Raw genomic sequence first — 23,125 nt, forward strand, 5'->3', positions numbered from 1 at the left:
CAACATCCACGTTGATTTATTCACCATTAATTAGATTTCCCATTTCGTTATAATATTCCCATTCCCGCCACATTTATTCCCCATTTTCGTCTCCCTCCATCTCTCTCCCCCACTCCTCCCTTTTTTAATCTCGGTAAAATTCGAAACGCGCGTTCACCTCGCAATTTTTACGATTTATATAAGAGATTTTTATTCTATACCACGTATCATGACGAGTTTAAATTAACAAAAAAAAAAAAGAGAGAGAAAAAGAGAAGAGTAAAAGAGTAGTGGTTGGCAAAGGTTAAAAAAAAAAAAAAAAAGAAAAAAGGAAAGAAAAATACAAAACAAACGATTCGTGCGACCGAATACTTTCGAAATCGTTTCCCCTGCTCGGCTGCTCTTTTTGTTTTTTTTTTTTTTTGTCCCAATGCAAAAACGGGATCAAGCAAAATTATGCCCCGTTTAACAGACTTTATTTTTTGTCGTTCCCCTAAAAATGGCGCGAGAACGCGACTCTTCCCCCCGGGATATGCTTCTCTGTCTCGCGAATCAGAAAATCGCGTCTCGATTACGGATGTTGATCGTTGCGTCAGGATGCAGATATTGGTTCCAGAACGTAGATTTCGTTATCCGGAATATGATGATGAACATCAACCCTATTCGAATAACGTTTTGACATTCGAACGTTCTCCTCCACTCGTTATAACGTGTTTCCTTATCGTAGATGGGAATTAAATTTAATAATAAAGTTGATATTTTGCCGCGTAGTAGTGATGGAAACACGAGGGGATGCGTGAATGGGGGTGGAAGAGTGAAGCTGGAGAGAATGTGTGGATTTTGTTTCGAAAGGGTGAGGAACTTTTTTTTTTTTCAAACAACACGTGGCTGTTTTGGTCGACTGTTCGTTTATTTTTTTGAATAAATCATTACTTTTTCTTTTTTTTCTTTTTTTTTTCGGTACATACAAAAGTTCTTTGTAAGGTGTCTTTATAATTCTAGCATAGTATTAATTGTTGAAACGAAATTGGAAATGTTTAAAAAATTAGAATGCCGACAAATGCACTGTTATTGGAATTATGAAACAAAAAGGAAGGACGAAATCTCTGATTTTACAATAGAAAGTATTTTTTAATTAGTATTTACTTAAGCGAACGTAAAATTATTCATTTAAATGGATTTGTGTTCCATTGAATTATTCTTATCTCTTCATACAGTTAGATTCTATTGTATAAGTATTTTATTTATAATAAGTCATACTTGTAATTGATATTTTTAAGTCAATAAGGATTTGACTTCATTTTTCTTTAACAAGGATTTATAATTCAAATTTGAGAAAAATTTCCAATTAAATGATATATAGCGATAGCAAAAAGAAAAGAGATTTACTTTTTCGATAAAATATTCACGAGTAACTTTAGAATGGCTAGATCTATTTGCAAATTTTGTTATATCTCTTGTACTGGTTAATTGAAAGAGAAATCCTTATCTTAACTCTACTACACGATGTATACAACGAAGATTATAGATGCACATATAACTTTAACAATCCATGTACTACTGGATGTATGATAATAAAGTTTATAAAATATTATATTTTTCTGGAAATTCACAAAATGCATTTGCATTTAAATAAAGTTAAGATTAAATTAAATTTATTTCCACCATTTGTATATGAGAACTCTTTTTACACAACTGAATTAAAACTGTACGAATCACAAGTTCTAAATTACCAATCTTAATAAATTTTCTCTCGTAATAATATTAACTTAATGATATTTGCAAATCATTTAATTATCTATTTGAAAATAGAAATTGTATGTCCAATTTCAATTATGAAATCTTTGAACAATTTAATTAATAGTTAATACATATACAGTTATATAATCAGCATCAATAACTACAACAATAAATAATACAATTATATTTTATCATAGAAAATCGATATTAAATCCAAAATATAAAAGAGATCGAATTCTCGACAAGAAAAACCTGTCTCATCACCAATCACGCTTACATCATTGCACAAAATTTACGTTAATCCAACGGATGAAATTTAAGAGAGAGAATCCAATCCAGCCTTCATCACGAGAAAAGGAAGAAAATCCACGCTCCACCAGCGAGAGCAAAGTTCCATTATTTCGTGGTCACGCATACCTCCACCAAGATTCCCAGGATTTCTTGCCCGGCGAAAGTAACGTTTCACTTTCGCTACCCTCCTCCTCCACGAAGGAATCCCACGAAACCACGTCACAGTCGAAAAATAGTTGACCGTTGAGCAAGCAAAGACAATTGCACCGCAACCTCGGCCGACCGCTGTCGCCTCGCGGGGGTAGTGGTTTTATGGCGCGTGCCCGACCGACCATGGGGACAAGAGCAAATATTCCTTCTTCGCTTTCTCGTTTACGAGCTCTCGCTCACACGTTTCTTGTATCAGCGCAGAGATTCTCACGGAAATCCTGATCCGCGGCCGTGTTTGCTCGGCCAACTTGCCTGTCGCCTCGTATTTGTTTCGTTATTTAATTGCCTTGTTTCTCTTCCTAATTGGACCGAGCATGGTTTTAATGCCTCGTAATGCGGAACTGGTATTTCTCTTTTCCGATTTTACTTTTATTTCTTGAAAAAAAAGAGAAAGAAATTGTCTTTAGCAGTGATAATTTATGTGTATATATATATAGAAAGAACGATAGTAGGAAGAGATTACTTTTCTAATTTTAGGTGGTAGGATTATATTCGTTCGAACAAATGAAGAACATTCACGATCTTTTTTAATTTTTATTAGTTATTTTATTGGGAAAAGGAGGAGAAACGGAGAAGCGAAATTCTATTCAATTTTTAAGAGACACGAGGGATACTTTTTGTTTTCTAATCTTACTTTTTTTTTTTTCTTTTTTCCTTTATTTTCCTGAACTCTGCGATTCAAACGATAGAAAGAAACGAAGAACATTTCAAGCTTATATTACATTTATGCAAGAAATGAGAGATTACACGTTGTGTTAGGGAATCCCACTTAGGAACCGGTGAAACGTTGCTGCTTTTGAAGATTTACAACCAAAGTTTGTCTATAAAATTATGTAACTGCGTTGGCTGAACTGTATTATTAATCTTTGTAAACGTAGGAACATGTGTGCATGCAAATTTATGGATATTATACAATTCGAGAAGCGCGCAACGTGCGTTTATTTCTGAACGTGTTCAACCCTGCGCTCGTAATACGCGTTCGTATCAATCATTCGTGTAAAATTTACACGAATAAATCCCTACGTGTATTAATTCCTCCAATTACTTCCCAATGATCTCTAAAATTTCACGATTTATCAATTTTTCCTCAATCCACCAACTTTATTCCACTCGAACATCCGCAACACTTTCCAACCCCCTTTCCAACACCACGCATCATTACACACCCTAGGAAAACAGAAGAAAGAGGAGAGATCCGACAACAAAACGTCCGAATACGAGGAAACATGTCTCTCCAATTACAATCCCTCCTCTAAATCCCCGTCACTCGTCCATCCCCCAACTCGAACAACATCTTCACCATCCCTCGAGCGCACGTCAGACCCTCTTCTCTCCTAAAAAAAAAAAAAAAAAAAAAAAAGAAAAAACCATTTTCTCGACCTATGCGCAAACACTGCTGAATATCTGTCGCCCGGCGAAAACTGCCAAACACACCGGTCCTCTCGACCTCACTTTCATATCACACTCTCCCTCCCTCTTATTTCACGCATCCCTAAAAACGAAAACGATCCACAATTGGCAAGCTACGAGTCGTGTTTCTCCACGCTTGGCCGACATTTTGGCGGGAAAATATTGGCGGGAAGGGAAATGGGGGTGCAGCGGGTCGATGCGCTTTTGGCACAAGGACGGAGGATCGTTACCACTCGCAGGGACGCACACAAACGTACGTGGGGAAGAGCGACAATGAATGAGTGTGCGGTGCACGTTTGTCGCGACATCGACACACGACGCCTTGGCCAATCTCGATCAAGCTGGGGGGAGAACAATGGGTTGGGGGTTGGATTCCTTGAGCGAGAGATACGATCGTGAGGGAGATACGCTTTTTGTTGATTGATTTGTCTTTCGTGATCGTTCATTGTAAAAGAAGTTTGTATTGTAACTTCACTTGCAGTGATAAAATAGAAATTCGATGCAAACGTTTTAGACTAATTTTCTTATATTCTTATAATTAGTTAAATTTTGTTTAATCGTTAATTAATCGTCTTATTGGCGAATTGATATTACGAAAATTTAATAAACGTTTACAGCGGTAAACTGTAATTAAAAGTTCCCATTTGCCTGCTGCTATTGTAAAACAGCGTAATATCAAAATTCAGATACAGGAATATGGAATTGTGGATTGGTTTCTTGAATGAAGGGGTGTGTATAATATCGCTTGAATTGCACACTTGCATTCACTATGAAACACGTTTGCGCAGAACACGTGCAAAATTCGACGTGTGCCTTTATCGGGGAACTTGCTCCTTCGATACAAATAAAACACCCTCTACGACGGGCAGGTTAAGGGTCTAATGGTATCGTAAGTTGAGATTAAAAATTAGTGGGTATATGAATTTTTTAAATTGTTGAATTTTTATCCATTTCGTAAAATTATATTTTTCTTCGAATATATTCACAAGTTTGTTGTATTTTAATATATTTTCAAAATGTGAATTTAAATTTTTCAATTCAATACTCCTCTCAAATATTTCACAATAATTTTCAATCTCGAATTTTTTTCAACGCAACAAAAATTCTCTGAAATAATTTGTTAAAATTAAAATATACTATAAAATACCTTTCTAATTAATCACACTTTCAAATTCGTAAAATTAATCAAATCTTACGACTTAAAAGTCGCTCTTCTGCGCCGAGAAATATTATCGTGGAGCTGAGGAGAGGAATCGCAGAGACGGAGGACAAATAATTCCTTCGTAAATTGGCGCTGTCTTTCGTTCAGGATTTCGAGTGAAATTCCCTGAGAGGTATGAAGTATACAAATATGGCGACATTTGTTACGTAAATACCTTTCTTTATTCGAGAGACCGTGCATATCGAATATGGAACGAGGCTTTTAAGAAAATTAAGTATTTCTCCCGTCGATACTGCGAACTCTGATAGCCATTGATTGATCGGCCATATTGTTAATTCAATTGTGCAACAGAGACACCGTTTGATCGTGCAATCGATCTTACGATATTAACAATCGATTCACTCCTATATTTATATTATAAATAATAATGAAATAAATTATACGTAAATTGTATTATTCAAAATGAAGAAAATGATCAATTCCATCGAGACGAATTGTTTGATTTGGGAAAAATTAATCATTTGAGTGAGTCTTTCGATATTAAAATTTATTATTATTCTTACGATTCTGTTATATATTTTTTGTCAGAGCGATATAATATAAGTAAATACGAACGATTCGTACCTATCATTGTGGAATTGCAATTCTCGAGGATATAAAAACGAAATATAATTTTTTAACAATTACAATAAACTTTACTTCTAATAACAAATAATAATTAAAAACAAATGAGCAATTTAACTCACAATTTGTAATTCCATAGTCACATTGTCGAAGCTATCATTGAATCGAATAGATATTGAAAATTTATTTAGATTTTTGAATTTTCCATCCGTTCATTGTGTAATTTCTGGACGTTCAATAACTATTTTTTTCTCTTTCCTTTTTTTTTTTCAGAACAATTTTTCAACGAATTTCCCTTTCGTCGCTAATTACCTTACCCGAGAGGAATGTTAAAAATTTGTACCTGTGTATGTGTGTGTGTGTGCGTGCGCACGTGCACTTTTTTCTCCCCCTCTCTCCTCCTCTCTGTTGTTATTTCTCTACGGCTTCATCCACGGTCCAAATGTTTCGAATCCGCCGCATGACGTTTCGATTAGAACCGCCCTGTTATCGAGCTTTCGATGAGTTTCGGTTTTCTCAAGATTAATTACCCGACCAAGGTATTAAGTTTTGATTAACGATAGTATAGAATGATGAAATTGCTCGATTCCCATTGGTCGCGAGCCATTATACTCGAATAATATTTTAAATTATTGATACGATTTGAATTTTTCTCGGATGAAACATTTTCGATGATGGTACGCTTCGATCATTATTTCTGTTTCCTAAAATTGTCATCAAAGAATTGATCTACGTATATTTAGAATGTCAGAAAGTGATTTTCCTAATTATTTTTGCCACAGTGATAAAGATAAAAATACTCGTATTTATCTGTTGAATAAGTAATAACACGATTAATAAAATGTTCGAAAATTTATTTCCTCGACAATCGTATGCACGTTAAAACCTGCCAAATCTTTGCATCCGTGCAATCGAAATTAAATAACGAAACAGTTGCACTCTATATTCCAAATGGATGCCAAAAATCTAATTACTTTCCGCACACGCCTCGTCCCATCGATGGAAAATTCGAAGACGACGCAGCTTTCCACGGCCGAATAACAAACATTTTATTGCCCAAAGTCAAATCCATTACCACTCGGCGAACCGCCACCCGTTAAAGCGTATCGCGGCTCGAGTTTTAATCGAATCGGCTCTCCTCGGCCGGAATTATAATATTTTGAAACGGTGTAAAACGGTGCGTGTCCAGCGCCGCACGCATCAACGGTGTAAAACGAATTTCGGCGTTGCTAATTTCATCGATCATCGCGCGACAAAGATCGGCAATGATTTTTCGTGCACGAGTCGGGAAGCGCGGAGAATTGAAAGCCCCTCCCCTCGTTCCAATTTCGAAATTTCCATCTCGCGGACGTTAATCTCCGCGCGACGTTCACGCGTCACGAGACTTCGTGGATCGCGTGAATTTGGAGAATCGCAGAGATCGTTCGAGAAATGGTTATTATTTTCGAACGAGGATCGGTTTACGAATTTGAAAAAGGATTATTTTTGGAAATTAAATCGTTCGAACGGCAAGATGGTGATCCTTGAAAGGATTATTTTTGGAAATTAAATCGTATTCGACGAGAAGTGGTTATTTTTCGAGCGATTATAGACGAGGAAAGAAATTTTCTAAGATTACGAATAATCTTGAAAAGATTACTTTTGGAAATTATACTTTTCGAATCGCGTTCGACGAGATGCAAAATGATTGTTCGAGAATATTTGTAATTGAACATTGGGCTTTTTTTCTACCTTCGTAACGAGATAGTTAAAGGGCTATTGCACAGAATTGAATAACTGAAAAAAAAAAAAAAAAAGAGATTTAGAAGTCGGGCTGAGAATGGAATTTTAATTCGTCTCTTTCATTTTAAACAGCAGAGTTTTACGCTACTTACCTTAAGGAAGCAAACTCGTTTAACGCAAATTATTCCGATATCGATCGGACCTCCAACTTTAAAGACGTTGTAAATTTGTTAAGAAAAGGGCAAATAAATCTATCTTATAATCCTATCTTATCCCATGCAAAAGAGAAGTTAAACGATACCATATAAAAATTCTTTAACAATTCTTCGTAACGAATATATCGATCAAGTTCAATTCCTTACGAATAATTATCTATCGAACGATCAATTTCGTCTCGATCAATCACAAGCAAATCTTCATTTTCCATTTCGTTTCGAATCGATCGAACAATCTCTTAAATCCTCTTGTTCAAACAAGATGGTATTTCCAAACTCAACAACACCGTTCACACCTGTCCAACCGTTTCGAGAAGCAAAGCCGAGTGGTTAACTTCATCGTCGAGGCCAACGTTTACTCGATCCGCTTGCTTATTTACCGAATTGTCGATCTATGAAGCCTTCATCGTCGAAGCCAATACACCCAACGCGGCATTAAATCTTCCGAATCCCGATCTCCGCGTGTTACATCGATTCGTTAAGGCGCACTAATTACGCGCCGCAACCGTGATTCCCTGTTAAGAGAAGACATCGAATCGTTTAAAATCGAACGATGAATATTAATTCATCAATGGATAATCGCGCGTGCCAACCAATTGGAAATATTTATCTGTATTTATTCCGATAATCGTAATTCGAATGCTCGATGGATATTCGATATTTGCAGGATTGGGAAATGATTTAATTATTGGTTCGATGAATGTTGCTTCAATGATTTTTGATGGGGAGAAGTGGATGGAAGAATTTAATAAGAAAAGTCTTGAAAAGTCAGGCATATCTTTTCAAAACAAATTTTTAGAAAAATTCAGGAAAGAGTACAGCAAAGTTAATCCTTGTGGAAATTTGTAAAAATTACAAAAGTACAAGCAAAATATAAAAATACAAAATAACATTTTTCTCGATTCCTCCTTCAAATTCTAATATCATTTGTACATACATTTTAATTTTGTTTCAAATTACTTAGAACATTCGTTTGATATATTCTTGCCGAGCAAAATTTTATCGTAAAACGAATTTCTTTATGGAAACAATATCGCGTGAATTAATTATTTATTAACTTGTTCATCGGGAAACAAATTCGACGTTTCGTTTTCATTAAAATCGTATTCTAACACTGGAATAAAGAGTTATCGTGCGTCGAAATTAAATTCGTAAATTGGCACGACAAACAATCCATTGTTGATTCGTTCGAGTAGTGCAACACGAGGAAGAACTTCATAAATAATAATTGTTCAACGAAAATCTCCACTTGGACGCGCGTTTTGATACATTCGCTCGCTGATTAAACCCTGATCACCGCACATTTTTTTTCGTTTTTTTTTTTTTTTTTACTACCTTATCCAATGTTTCTCCTTCCATTTTGATACGTATCGTTTTTAAGATTAAAAGCTGAAAAACAACGATGCAGCGGAAAGGTATTTTACTGTCACATTCGTTCCGCTCGAAATATGATCGGGGAAACCGATTTCTCGTCTCTGACAGCTCCGTAACAAACAACACACCGTCTTTTACATGCTACATGAGTCGGAAAATGCTTTTCCATTGGGCCAGAAGGCTATATCGGGAATTTAGACGTTTGTCATTTTATGAGTTTCGTTATCCGGAAATATCGCGATCATTGAGCACAGATCGTTGAATATTTGACTCGTAGTATGAAAATTGAAGTACGAAATTGGAATGAAAAGAGTAGGCATTTAAAAACAGTTAGATATATTTCCAATTTTAAAAGAGTTGCTTAATATTTTTCTTTTCTCTTAATCATTTATAATTTCTATTTTTATCGTAAGAGAGAAATATTGTATTATTCCACGCATCAATTAATTTTCACGTCCTTTTTAATTATTTATAATTTGTATATGTAGAAATTATAATATGTTGAGTCAAGTACGATTTTTTTAGGCCTTTCTGATAATCTGAAAAAAATATTGCAGGCAAAAATTTTTAGTGAACTAGAATATTTAAAATTATGTTTTTTTATCAAATTATCGAAAATATCACACGAGTCTTATTAAAGCATCAATTCTCTGAAGTCTTGTATCCACATAAATGATTGGATTGATATTCTTCTCATGCTAGTAAAATTTTAAATTGTTAAATCTCTTTCTCTGATTGGAATTAAAATTCCTCGAATATTATTCTTTCTAAACAAAATAAAGAAAGGATTAAACGATGGAACGATACGTAGAGGCTCGAATAGCAATTCGGTCATAAACGAAGCAACTTTGAAATTTAGTTTCACCCATGCAATATCCAAAACGAGCCCTCGCGTACACGAGCAAGTATTAACCTGTTAAGGGAAGTTTCGCGCAATTAACATGTTTATAAGATTCGCGGATCGCTTTTACCATCGGAAAATTATTTTTGCTCGTTCCATTATTGTGTTTAACGATTCCTACAATTATTACACTGGTATAGAATTATCCATGCAGATGTATTTTAGAAAGTTTACTTAAATTCTTAACAAAGATATTTCTGATTTATAAATCATCTAGTTAAAATGAAACATTCGATCCACTTATAGGTTTAATCATTTTCATTGATTGAAAACTAAATAAAACTTATCGAAAAATTGTTATAATTACTTATATAATTACTTATAAATATTCGTTGAAAATGTCAATTTCGTGTTACTATATTATTTGAAGATTGGATACAACATCAACTTTCTAGTCTAGTCCAGGTTTATTTAATTATAAGCAATCGTTAATTATACTCACATTTACAATATTTAGAAAAGTGCTCGTCGATTCAACATATTCCATGGAGACTTACCTGAAATAAAAAATTAATACTTTACCAAAATTTCAATCAACAATACGTGCAAATACATTTTATCGATAAAAATATTCGTAAAACATTTTAATATTTTAATCGCTCATTGTTCCTAAATATGAGAATGAAATTAAACATCACTCTATTTAACATATTCAGCAATGTTATGTCACGGCATTTACAACAACGTTTCTGTTGGATTTCATTTTTCTGGTTAAAGCACATTAACAATGCAACAGTTAGGAAATTTAATTTTGTTATTTATTTGAATTTATTCTTTAAAACCTGTTTCTTCGTACGTTATATATTTGCAGAATGAATATAATTACTTAATGGAATATTTGCGTTATATTAAGTAAATGTTTGTATTTTTTTTATCAAGTAACATTGCACGATATTAATCACGGAACGAAAAAAAATGGCGCGGTGTGATAAGTTAAGAGGACATGAATTTTTTTCGCACGATCTCTACTTTGACGAGAAGTTACTCAAAAAAAAAAAAAAAAAAAATAGCAGTCATACATCACGTGGAAGCATCGAAAATCGAGTGATACGAATCTCGGCTACATCTGTGATTTAGAATAACAAAAAAATTTCAAAAAATAACATATACCGTAGTAGAGTCAAATGTCAATTTCACGGATTGTCAGGAATGTATCGTAAAACTTTCTCGTTTGATCCTATAAATACAGAATCACATTTTTGTTGAAAAAAATATAACGCGAAAGAAAATTGCATTATACATGTTTAATCAAAGTCTTTCAACTTTTTTGTGAAAAAATTCTCTTTGTAGAAATAAAATTTGTTATTTGTTTTTATTGCCTTTAATATCGATCACTTGTTGATTGGGAATATAATATAACAGAAGAGATATTTGATAAATTGAAAAATAATATTCAATTAATTTACAAAGGATAATTAATAGAAATATCTAATATTATAATTGATTTAATCATCGATGCAAATAATCAAATTAATGTAATTTGTATATTCATTGAGAATGAATATTAATAAAAGTTAAATATTCCTGTTATCAATCATATTATTCAAATGACATTTTGATCGTAGATATACATACAATATGCTCGACAATTATCTTCCTCTTATAATTTATTACTTTACGTTCGTTATATAATAAATAATATGTAAATATAACAAATATCCCTAAAGACTTAAGAGAATTTTTCAAAATCAAAATAAAACCAGAAAATCAGAAAAATGAATAAATTCAAGTTTTCACTTTCTTCTTTCCAGTTACAATTTTTAAAATTATCATTCATTCATACATAAATATTCTCTGTGATTGTAATCACAAACGAAACTTCAATTTTTCAGATAAAATAAATTGGAAGAAATTAAAAATTTTGTCATCAAAATCCATTCAGAACATAGAGGAAACCACGCCGTTGAAGTCAGTTTCTTGAATTATCTCGATATCTCAATCGGTTGCAGAGAAACAACGATTCAAAGTGTCAATAGCGCTTGAAACAGTGGAGAGTTTATGAATGAGTTGCTAAGTTGACCTACATTTTTTCTTGGAAGTAGTACGCACTTCCAGGAATCGCGTCTGACGTTTGTCTGGAGTTTGGGATAGGTCAGCGAGGCGAGGCGCGAGCAAGAGGTCCGAGTAAGCGACAAGGACGGAGATGGTAAACGATCAAAAATTACCCTTTTCTTTACACGACGATATCTCGGCAACCGGAAGTCGTATCGGGATAAATCAAAGAGCGTTTTAAAGGGCAAGGATCCCCGCTTCTAACGATCTCTCACTGGTCGATAAAAAATCATTATCTTCGGAGTTACAACGGTTTAAAATTTTTCTAATTTTAATACGATTCGATCGAGTTTTAAAGTAAGTTACGTGACTGGACACGTTTAACTCTGGAAACGTATTGCTATAATGATCTTATTAATGATATAGATGAAGATTTTGAACTGAAAGTTAAAAGTTATTGCATGCCTCAAGTATAAATAATCGAAGAAATTTTTTGGATTCGGCGAAAGGAAATCTTAAAACTGTAATCTTTCTTTCCAGAAAAGAATTGTAGTTTTTTTTAAAATCGATCTCTCACTCGTCGATAAAAAGTCATTATTTTCGGAGTTACAACGGTTCAAAGTTTTCCTAATTTTAAATTAAATTACCCGATAAATGAGTTCATTTCTGGAAAAGTATTGCTCGTAAGAATCTTATTACGAAGAATCCTTCTATATTTAAGTCTTAAAATCTCTTAAAACTTATCCTTTCGTTTCAAGTAAGTCATATCATATGTCTTAAAAATTGTACCTCTTCATACGCATTGTCATCTATTATCTTCTTCAAACCAAATCGCTCGAAGCAACATCTCCACTTTTGATCAAAACTAATCAAAAACTGGAAAAAGAATCTTTCCAATAACTGTCGAAAAGGCGTCAAAGGGATGAAGAGCGATAATGCGAGCCACGTTCGAAAAATCGGAGCAAGGGGCCAACGTGGGATCGAGCGAAGGGATGGAAATGGAATTAAAGGTCGCTATCTTCTTGGCGAATCGAATTTTTCACTTAGCCCCGATCCAAAGCCCTCCCTTTGGAGCCGACCCACCCCAACCATTTATGAATTCCCTCTTAGGAAAGAAAAAGTTCCGGCGGATTATAACGGAAAGTTGGAAGAAGATTAGTTCACCCCTTCCGATCTCGCCGCGATCTCGTCGCCTCCTTTCGGGACGGAAGACGAAATTATGGACGAAGTGAAATGTAGAGACAATTTCCACCACTCTCCTCTCCCCACCCACTGTTCCACGTGTCAATTAACGCGAACTTGTTAGCGCGATGCGCAATCTCGTTTCCTCGCGATTCCTTGTTCCCGCTTCGCTCGTATATCGCCACGGAAGACATCGAAGAACGAATGGATCGCGTGGAATGGTAACAACTTCTTCTTCGAGACGAAGAATGAAGAAACCACGAACAAGAAAACGAAATTCGATAATTAGAGAAATAGGTAGAGAAAAGGTAGGGAAAATGAAATTGTATTTGCAAAATATTCGTTCATACGAGAAGTTAGATTTATAAAATATTAATATAAAGAAACAATCTTATTATGAATCTTGCAGAATTAATAATCTTCTCCATTTACTTATATTTACTTATATTTAGTAATGATTTAGTGATTCTCTTATAGTAAAATATTAATAATTCTCCATTAATGGTGATAAATCAGATTTTTTAATAAATTGAAAAAAAATAATTTCCCTTCATAATCATTGAAGAACACATCTTCCAAGATATCTATAATAAGGCGAGCTTAAAGTCTCACGAATAATGCTTAATACGATAAAATACTTTGATCTCAAAGGAAAAAGAAAGAAAAATCAAATTCCACCTCGATACAAAATGAGCCACTATCTTTTTCTCTTCAAAACAAACAAATCTCAAAGGGAAAAGGAAAAAAATAAAAAAAGAAAAATCGAATTCCACCTCGACACGAAATCAAGGAATCAAGGATAGGTATCCAAGCGGTAGGTAGCAGAAACCCATTACCTTCCAAATTAATCCACCAAATCCCGAATGACAGGGATAGTAGGCGAGTCTTAGCCGCTAATTCCACGTCTTGCCGGGCATCGCCACGCGAATGCATCGGCATCCAATCACACGCTCGATCAGCCAAACCGACTGTATCGGTTTAATTATGGTACACGGCGATGGAGCATTGTGCCGGGCGCAACGACAACTCCCGCCCTTTGTGACGAGCACCACCACCACCTGCTACAGAAGTTGCCACGCCTCGCGAAGTCTCTCCACTGTCTTGGATGCGGAGGAAATCGTGTTTCGCCGGCCAAATCTCGAGCCAATTTCGAAAATCCCGCAAATCGGTGCGCGTCCACCAGTGGCAGAGACACGAGGATCCTGTGCGGATTCGAACACCGATAAGCCCATCACGTCCACGCGTAACCCGCCTTCCGGTTAATGAATCCGCTTTACACCGATCACAGTATCCGTGGGATAATTAAATGTTGATTCGATACGGAGCATCTTTTTTTTTTTTTTTTGCTCTTTTTGTGATTCCAGTTGGAGAGGTTTAGATCGTTGATATTCGAGTTAAGAAGGAAATAATACAAATCGTGGAGGAATGATTAAAATCTAATTAAAACAAATGGAATCAACTAGAGGTATTGAATAAGGTAATTCGATCGATACTGTAAATCTACTTATTTAAGATGGATTTCGAGCTATCAACAACACACGCTACTCCCAAGTGGTCGTTTATCCAAGTACTAACTATGCTGCTGGTGTAGTTTAAGTTTGGTGATCGAATGGGAATCGATGAGTTCGATGTGGTATTAGAGTATTTTATTGCCCTCGTGAATCTTCTTTTTATCGTATGGCAAAGGCACTTAGGGTCGTTTAAGATTTTAGTAATCCTGTTATTTCGTGCAGATATATCTTGCGGCCTGTTGGATACCCGTTACTGATGAGTCCATTACGAAATCTGGAACAGAATTGGTCTTATCCTTTTCTTCCCTTTATCATTGCTTGCATCCTTGCTCGAAAACAGGTACTTAAGAAAATGAAAATAAGAAGAAAGATACGATTCGTTAGCTTTATTTTTCAAGCCAATTCCATTCCCGCAATCGATTCTGAATTAAAAATTTAATCTACTTCGTTTAATTAAATCGTTTAGTAAAATGGATCATCCTTAAGATCTTCGAATTATGAAAGAAATTAGAAATTACTCTCTATTCAAAGATATATTACTCACAGTTAAAGTAAACAGAACAATGAAAATATGGCTATATTTCGATACAACTCATTCTGTCTTTCTTAATTTCGAAATAAAAATTAAATAAATATGCATCAAGATTGTTTATAACTTAATAAATAAGTTATAAGTTTAATTAATTAAGCCTGATCTTTAAAATCGATTCTTCGTGAATAATTCACGAATATGATATCTGTTATGGTATTAAATAATCACGAATATCCCAATACTGATCAATCGTCGTTAATATAAATTAAATACTTATGTATTAAGTTTATTTCACAATATGTCGCCGCAACTTTATTAAAATCTCGACAACGATTTATATTTCATTTAATAAATACGCAGTTTATCAGATTGCATTTTAATTTCGATAAAATTCCGAAACACGTTGCCAGTCTTTCTCAACGATATTTTTAATTTTGTCCCGATTCGGCATCCGTTCGAATGTTTGCACGAGAGAAAACAAAAAAAAAAGAAAAAAAAGGAAAAAAAAATGCGCATCGCAACAGTGACACGGTAAACGGTGCCATTTTTCTTTATTTCATTACCATGTTTCACTTTGGTGAAACAAATCCGATTAAGTATCGGTAAATTGTTTTTCAAATTTTACATCGGCGAAAATGCGCAAGCGAATATTACCAAAATGTTATTAAAAATAATTCACGGGATTTGATTAAAAAATACGACGCGAAGGAAAATAAAGGGAATAAATTTCGCCGGTGATAATAAACGCGCGTTCTTTCAAAGTGATTGAAAAATATTTACGAATTATGCAAATAAATATTACGCGAAATATTCCTATCTGAAATTTGCATTGACGTTGAAAATATACGCGGCCACTCGTTGCTTATTCACCATAAATGTTTTAATTATTTTCAGTATCGCGATAAAATTTTTTCATTATTTTCGTTTTGTCATTATAATATAAAATATCGCGTTATACGATCACGGATTTTATTTCAATTTTCGATTTTGACCGTTGGAAACCTGTCTAAAAAAAAATACTTGAATCGTAATGGAACTTTATTATTACGTTAAAAATCTTTATATCAAAAGAATAGGTAATAAATAAAACATATCATTACACAAATAAGATAGAAAGTAATTCCAAATCTCTTTGAATGATATACAAAAAAAAAAAAAAAAAAAGAAAAGAAAGAAAATGAACAAGTATTTAAAACATATATCATAATGTATAGCTTCATTTAATAATTCACATCGTCCCTTCATTCGATCACCATTTCCCCCAAATGTTCAAATATTCTAAACACATATTTTCATCGTCTCCATTACTGTCAATCAATCATTCTACCCACGCATTAGCTCGACACGTAACCCCAATCGCGGCCAGACAGAATAGGATTCTTGCGGTCTGACGGATGCTCTCGGGGCGATATCTCGAAATGGAGGCTCGAAATGGAGAGAAGTGGTTCGCTCCGCTGAAAGGAAGGGCGATGCTCATAAAGAGGGAACGAATTCCTGTTACGCGCGTAATTTTCATTATCAACCCGATAATAATTTCCTTCGCTTTCCAGGCAGGTTGGAACGAGCGTTGGACGCATCAGAGCTGAAGAGAAGGAAAAAGAGAAAGAGAGAAACGAGACAGAGGAAGAGTTAGCGAGCGTATCCCCAAGGATACTCCTCCTCTCCTCTCTTCATTTCTCCCTCTCTCTCTCTCTTTCTCTCTCTCGTTCTTCTTCAACGTTTCAACGAAACGATCAAAAATTGAAGTCTTTTCGGTCTATGACAATGTTGTTTACCCGTTTTTCGAGCGGCCCTCCGAGGCGGCCGTTGTATCACGGCCAGTCGCCCGACCATTCGGCTCAAACGCGTTGTTCTTTGATCAGGAAAACTGTCACGTGTTGTCCCCCTCGCGAAAGGAAGAATCAAATTTTCTGGCTTTTCTGACGCCGAGTTTCCAATCATTGGATAAACCCGCAGACCGTCGCACAAACGATCCTTTTCCCCCCTTTTTTCTGTCTTCCTTTTTTATTTTTCTTGCGCCGTTTCATCCTCGCTCGTGTCACGAGTTTCGGTTCAAAGCAAGAGCCAATATGCTCAGCATAATGATTACGGGAACAGTTATTTTCTCGTCGATAAATAATTTTAATGTTCTTTTTCGGGAGAGAGGAATCGAAGTTTAATTTGAAATTGAAATTTCCATAGCGTGAAGATGGAGATTTAAAATATTGTGTAGCTTGAAGAATTATTTTTTTGTTTTTATAATGAAATATGTACAAGTAACAAGAAATTGGCAATATCGATTATCAAGTACACGCATGATTAATATTAAAGTATATTTTTATGAAAGAGCAATTACATAATTTTTAACCAAAAAGTTAACACAATCTTGTATCACGTTGAGTATACACAAAGTATTAAAGTTACAATCTTGTTACAAAGTTCCCTTCTCTTTCCCCAACCCAATTTCATAAAGTTTCCATCCTTGTCTTGTTCCAGATTTACTTAATTCTTCAATCATCCTAGCAGTTATCCGTTCAAATTTCGAAATTGCGGAAAATGAGAGGAAGAAATAATTAACGTTCCCCAATCCCTGTAACAACGACGAAACAGAACGATTATAAACGCATACTTGCCCGACTTGTCTATTTATCAACGAAACAATCGGAACTACTACGCTTCTGTGGCGTAGATTCGCTCGATTTCGTCGAAATTCAAAAGCGAAGGAAGAGATATTAGAGGCTCGATCTGCCTGAAACGGTCATCGATTTGATCGATGAAAATTTATCGAGGCGATGAGAAAAGAAATTTCTTCGTTCGAAGAGTTTTTTAATATCTGTAACTGGAAGTTCTTTTTCTTTTTCTTTTTTTTTTTTGCTTGCCAGTTTCGTTTCGAGTCACTGCTGTCTACACACTATCTATACATCGATCAATCGTAAAGTTCTGGCCAATTGAATTTATATACCGCTAAACTTATAAACTAGAATCACCTAAGGGTACAACTTGTACTTGGAACCGTGATAACCGGGCTCGATGGATGATTCAATTATTGTTCAAACTTGATTCGAGAGCCAAACTCGTTCGATGGAATTTAGAAAAAAAATTATTTAACGAAATTAAATAAACCAATTTATGATTAATTAATAGAGATTAATAATCAATCTGATATTTAAAATGCATTGGATATTATCTTCCTTTTGACGTAGAATCATGTCTAACATGTCTTACGTTTCTACATGCATCTTGCATGTGACAACTTATCTATTATACATTATAATGACATTCTAAGAGCAGAATAAAAATTTCCAAGAAACAAAGCGAGGCGTTCTTCGACATAGCTCGGTCGTCGAAAACGGTAGGAGGCAAAGGAGGACGAAAGTACAAGAATTCTACGCGTGTACACGCTTCAAATTCCGCGCAGAGGAGCATAAAGAGGGAGAGATACATTCCCTTTAATCTCGTGGCTCATAAATTTTCCATTAACAAAATCATATCGCACATCGGTCCACTCGTCCCCCTCCACTCTCTGCAACTGTTTCCACGTATGCGTTTATATGTAATCGATCGTCTGCTTTATGCAGTAAGTGGTTAATAAATCATATCGTGACTGAATGTGCAACAACACCTGGCCGCCCATGTTGACTGGATTGGTCTCGTGTATCTCTAATTCGTCTTCTTTTATTCCATATAATACGTACATAGTGTAACGATATTCCCCGTTCTGTGGATAATGCTAATTCTCTATGCAAAAATGAATCGAGAAAAGAAAAAAAATATTTTTTTCGAACGCTGTGTATTTTAAGGGACAATAAATATAAAATTATTTTTCTTTCTACGCATTTAACACATTTATGTTAATTTCGTTCGAATTTCTAATTCGAAAATTATATTACAGATATGAATAATAGTTTGATAAATTGTTTGAGATTCTTTTTATAATAAATTCTTGATTTTCTTATAAAATACGTATATTATATTATTCAATGTTTTTCTACGTGCAAAAATAAATAAAAAATGTGGAATAAAATTTTTTCATTTGAAAACTAATTTTCAATTGAATTAATCAATTTTCAAAAACAAGGGCATAAAAGAAAAAAATATTATTCTACATTTTTCGCTTATTTTTGCGCATAGAATATCCTGTACATTTTATTAAATTCCTTAAGAGAATTAAGATACCGATGATTTTCATTATGCCAATTCTGTTGTACAATTCTCGTTGAAAAAAATCAAGAGTTTTATCAATTCTTATCAATTTTTCCTTCTCTCTTGTTTCATTATTGCCAATGTCGAGGCAAGAGCCACGAATATTGGATTAAGATGGAAAATCAAAAAGGCGTCTATAGTTTCTAGCAATCTGGGGATTCTTGCACCTGTGCCCGAGGAGAATTACTCTTCGATAAAAGTGATTTTTTGCGTTATTGAAATTTGTACGAATTGGAAAGATATCGATTCGATTATTTTGTTATTATGGCAAAGATAATATAAACAATTAAAATTTTTCTCTCGATTAATTAAATTCTGTGTTATTAATATTGAATTCTATTGGAAAATGAAGATTTTTATATCGCTACCAATATTAATTTAAACAAATTACTTTATAATATTCTTTTATATTTTTAAAAAAAATGTAAAAACGTATCGTTCTGCAAAATATGGAGAAACGAAATCTTTCTCAAATATAAATTACAGATTTTGAAGATAGAATAACATTTATTTTATAAAAAGAACGAAAGTTTTAACGACAGAGAATAAATTCGATAAATCGTTTCAAGAGTCTGAAACGATACTTTTCAATCTTTCTAAGGGAAAATTTCTCGTCGTTGATATAGGATATTTTATTACACCTTATATCCGTTATAGGAGACGTATGCATTCGTATATTTCTCTAATATGTGTTTACATATTTATACGTATTTACAGATGTGCGGTATAAAATAATTAAACGCTTCTGGGAGTCGTGTACACTTACGGCATAGAGCAAATTAATGATGCAGGCATGACTCCGCTAGTTTCACGGAATTAAATTTTTATTCCCAATTACTTTGATCGAAATTCTCTCTCGCAATTTAAATTCCAAATTTTAATTATGACGAGGCGAGTTTCCACTTTGTTTCCCGTTTCGAGCATCGATCGATAAAATTAACAGTGTTCCGAATTAAAAATTATCAACCGCCTCCACGTTTCACTTGACAAAATCTCCACGTTCATTTCGATTACTTAGAATTAATTCTCTTACACAGATAAATATTATCAACGAACTAATACAAATTTTAAATCAATCAAAAAATCGAAATCTCTTCGAATTTTTAGCTGCTTGATTTAATTTTCGGATATATAGAGAGAAAATTGTAAATTTCAACTGCGAATAGATTCGAATAGAAATTAAATCGTAACACTTCTACGTACGAGAATTGTCAGAATCGTGTCACAGAAGATTCGAGGGACGAAGCTAAAAGCTCGGACGAATTTTAATTTTTCAACCTTTCAATCGTGGCCAAAATTCGCAAAACAAGCTCCAAACACTCGAAACCGTGCCCTGATCAATCCTCGAATTCTTCCCTCTCTGAACCTCCATTAATCACTCCCCCCACCCTAAAGTATCTCCCCCTTCCCCGTTCCAACCAACGTTTCTAATAACACCGGACTAACGTCTCACCGACATTCCTCGTGGCTCAATGTCCCATAACCCTCGCATCCGACCGACAGAAGTCTACCAAAAGCTCCTCCACCCCCCAAGTCTGACCCACGTCGGGCCAAGTCACCGCAGGGATGGTCGAATTCACCGGAGCGAATCGTGACCGATAACCGCCGTATTTCCTGGAGGGCAGTTCCTCCGTGAACCATTCGTTCTCCTTATCACATTCGAGGGGGTGGGAATCGCCATTCTTCCGCCGTTGAAACGCGTGACGAGGCGTGTCATAAATGTCGCGGCAACGTTGACACGTTGCCGTCCTTGGAAAACGCTGCGAAATCGCGTAAGATGCACGGAGAGCAATGCGTTCCATTCATTCTCTTTCGATTCCTTAAATTTTGTCCAAACTGTATTATCGTTTGTATTGAACGGAGGTGGAGATAATTTGAATAAAAAACTAACTTTTTTAAAACTAAATCGAATTAATTTATTGATTTAAACTTGTTGAAAAGGAAGGATTTTAAAATTGAAAATGAATAAAACTTGGCCAATCTCTCGAGGAATCGATTCAATGGAATGCAATTTACAAGCAGAATAAAGATGATTGAATTTGCAATCGCATAAAATTGCTATTTTTTTCTCACTCACGATAATTAATTGATTACGTTTCCTTTCTCAGAACGTGGAACGACACGGACAAGCCGCTTCTTTCTCTCGAGAAGAAGTTGCAAGAAACGTGGCCAGGGGTAGGTTGATCCCATCCTATTGTGCGACGGGGTTGGGAACACGCGACAAACCGGATTCCTGTAATTCTTTGTCCTTGGATCGATCGTTTGTTGATTGATCGTCTGGAAAGTAAGGATATATGGAGTGTTAAGGAAAAAAGGGGTTACGAAGATTGTAGGGTGCGCGAGGATCTCGATTACGGATATAGGGTGACTCAATGCGATGTAATTTACCGTGGACGATTGTAGGTTAAGCGACGCTTGCCGAGCTGATTTTAGAGAATTTCGAGGTATGGCAATTTTTGGGATAACACACCACGTGTTATTTCTTCGTTGGAATTTTTTCTGGGAGAAAATGTTTTTTGAACGTATTATTATTTCGAGGGAGTTTTACTCGTTTATTTACTTTGGATCAATAAACTAACGGAAATATACATTTAAATAAAGTTTAAACGAGAGTATATTACTTAGGAAATATCTATTTATTCTTTATTTATTTATTTAATTATTATTTTAGATCAGATAAAGAGAAATATATTGTAGTTTAATTGTTTTACTAGTTTGAATAGAATAAGGAGAACAGTAGATTAAATGTGTGAGAATATTTGACATATTGATTAGAAACTTATAAAAGCATTAAAATATCTAAATACAATAGTTTGAAGACGTGATTTACTTACAAAATTATGAATAAAAAATGATATAAAAGTAATTTCACATTTTGATGAGAAATTCATATATTTTTAAAGTGAATATGTGAATAACAATATTCATAATTGTCATTAAGAAATTCATTCATTCGACACCGTTTCACTAAACCAGTTCCTTTTATTATCCAATTACGATAAAAGCGCAATTAATCCTCAAATCGAACGAGTGAAATTAGCAAAGTCGACAGGATAGACGATGACACGAAGGCAAAAAAGGGACAATTAAACGGGGCGGATCAAGGACAAGAGTTTTCAACGATGAAAGAATTTTCATTAATATTTCACCCACGAGACGTTTCCTGGATACGCGATCCCACCCTTTCCATGATTAATCCCTCGCGAATGAGTTATTGTGTTTGAACACGTAGATGTTTAAATCGGATCTGGCTGACAATGGGGTTACTTTCGCGATAAGCGGCTTAATATCGCGTCCGGACGAGAAGTTTGCCAAGTCCGCAATTTTTTCCCCTCCACCTTTTATCTCCACTTTCCCGCCACGGATGTGGGTCAATGTTCCTCCTCTTGCGGATGGAAGTCAGCAAGTCTCCATCCTCGGCCAATTCTTCCGCGTCCATGCAGAGGGAATTCGGTATCGGTTTGGCCAAATGTGGCCATCCTTTTATCGACACTGTATATTATCGATCGCAATAATCGCGAAATGGTTATCGTAAATAAATCGAATAAATGGAATTTTTCTAGGGGTGGAATAACTCGATTGAGATTGAATGAAATGTTTTATTATTATTATTATTATTATATATTATTATCATAGTTTGAGTATTAGAAATTTTTTAATGAGAAACTTTTTAATTACGATACTTTCGAATATTAAGAATCGTGAAATATGGAAATATGAAAATATTCTTTGTCATGGTATTTTTGGATTAAGTTAGAAAATTATATCACGAGAGCAAGGAAATGTTTTTTTACAAGTAATATAAAAATAAGATATTAAGTTATTTAGATGATGAATAAATTCTTTTAACTAAATGAGATAGTTATTTCATCTAATTGAAATTCAATCCCTTTTAATAAATGTTTCAAGATAAAGAATCTGCCAAATGAAAAAATTCTCGTGCTCCATTCTTTTCCTACGAACCAAATTCTCCGAAATTAATATCCCGAAAGCACGACAGATCACACAGAAATTTCGTTCAATTTGCTTGCAATTTGGAAAATTTCGTGAATTTTTTCGCGTGAGCTCACGCGGTCGAGGATTAACACGGATGCCTCT

General features: G+C 34.6%; 1 protein-coding gene and 1 long non-coding RNA gene across 4 annotated transcripts in view; both read right to left on the reverse strand.

Moving 5' to 3' along the window:
* nrm (neuromusculin) overlaps nt 1-23,125 on the reverse strand; it is a 378,011-nt gene that overhangs the window by 188,067 nt on the left and 166,819 nt on the right. The window lies entirely within an intron of this gene.
* Nucleotides 871-23,125, reverse strand: part of LOC147656977 (uncharacterized) — an 80,515-nt gene continuing 58,260 nt past the window's right edge. Inside the window, exon 2 of the long non-coding RNA XR_015293412.1 lies at nt 871-2,595. This is a non-coding gene — a long non-coding RNA (uncharacterized LOC147656977). The remainder of the gene's footprint in view (nt 2,596-23,125) is intronic.

This window comes from Apis florea, unplaced genomic scaffold (assembly GCF_048593485.1).
Source record: "Apis florea isolate Af1SG1 unplaced genomic scaffold, ASM4859348v1 contig_3391_pilon, whole genome shotgun sequence".
NCBI lineage: Eukaryota > Metazoa > Arthropoda > Insecta > Hymenoptera > Apidae > Apis > Apis florea.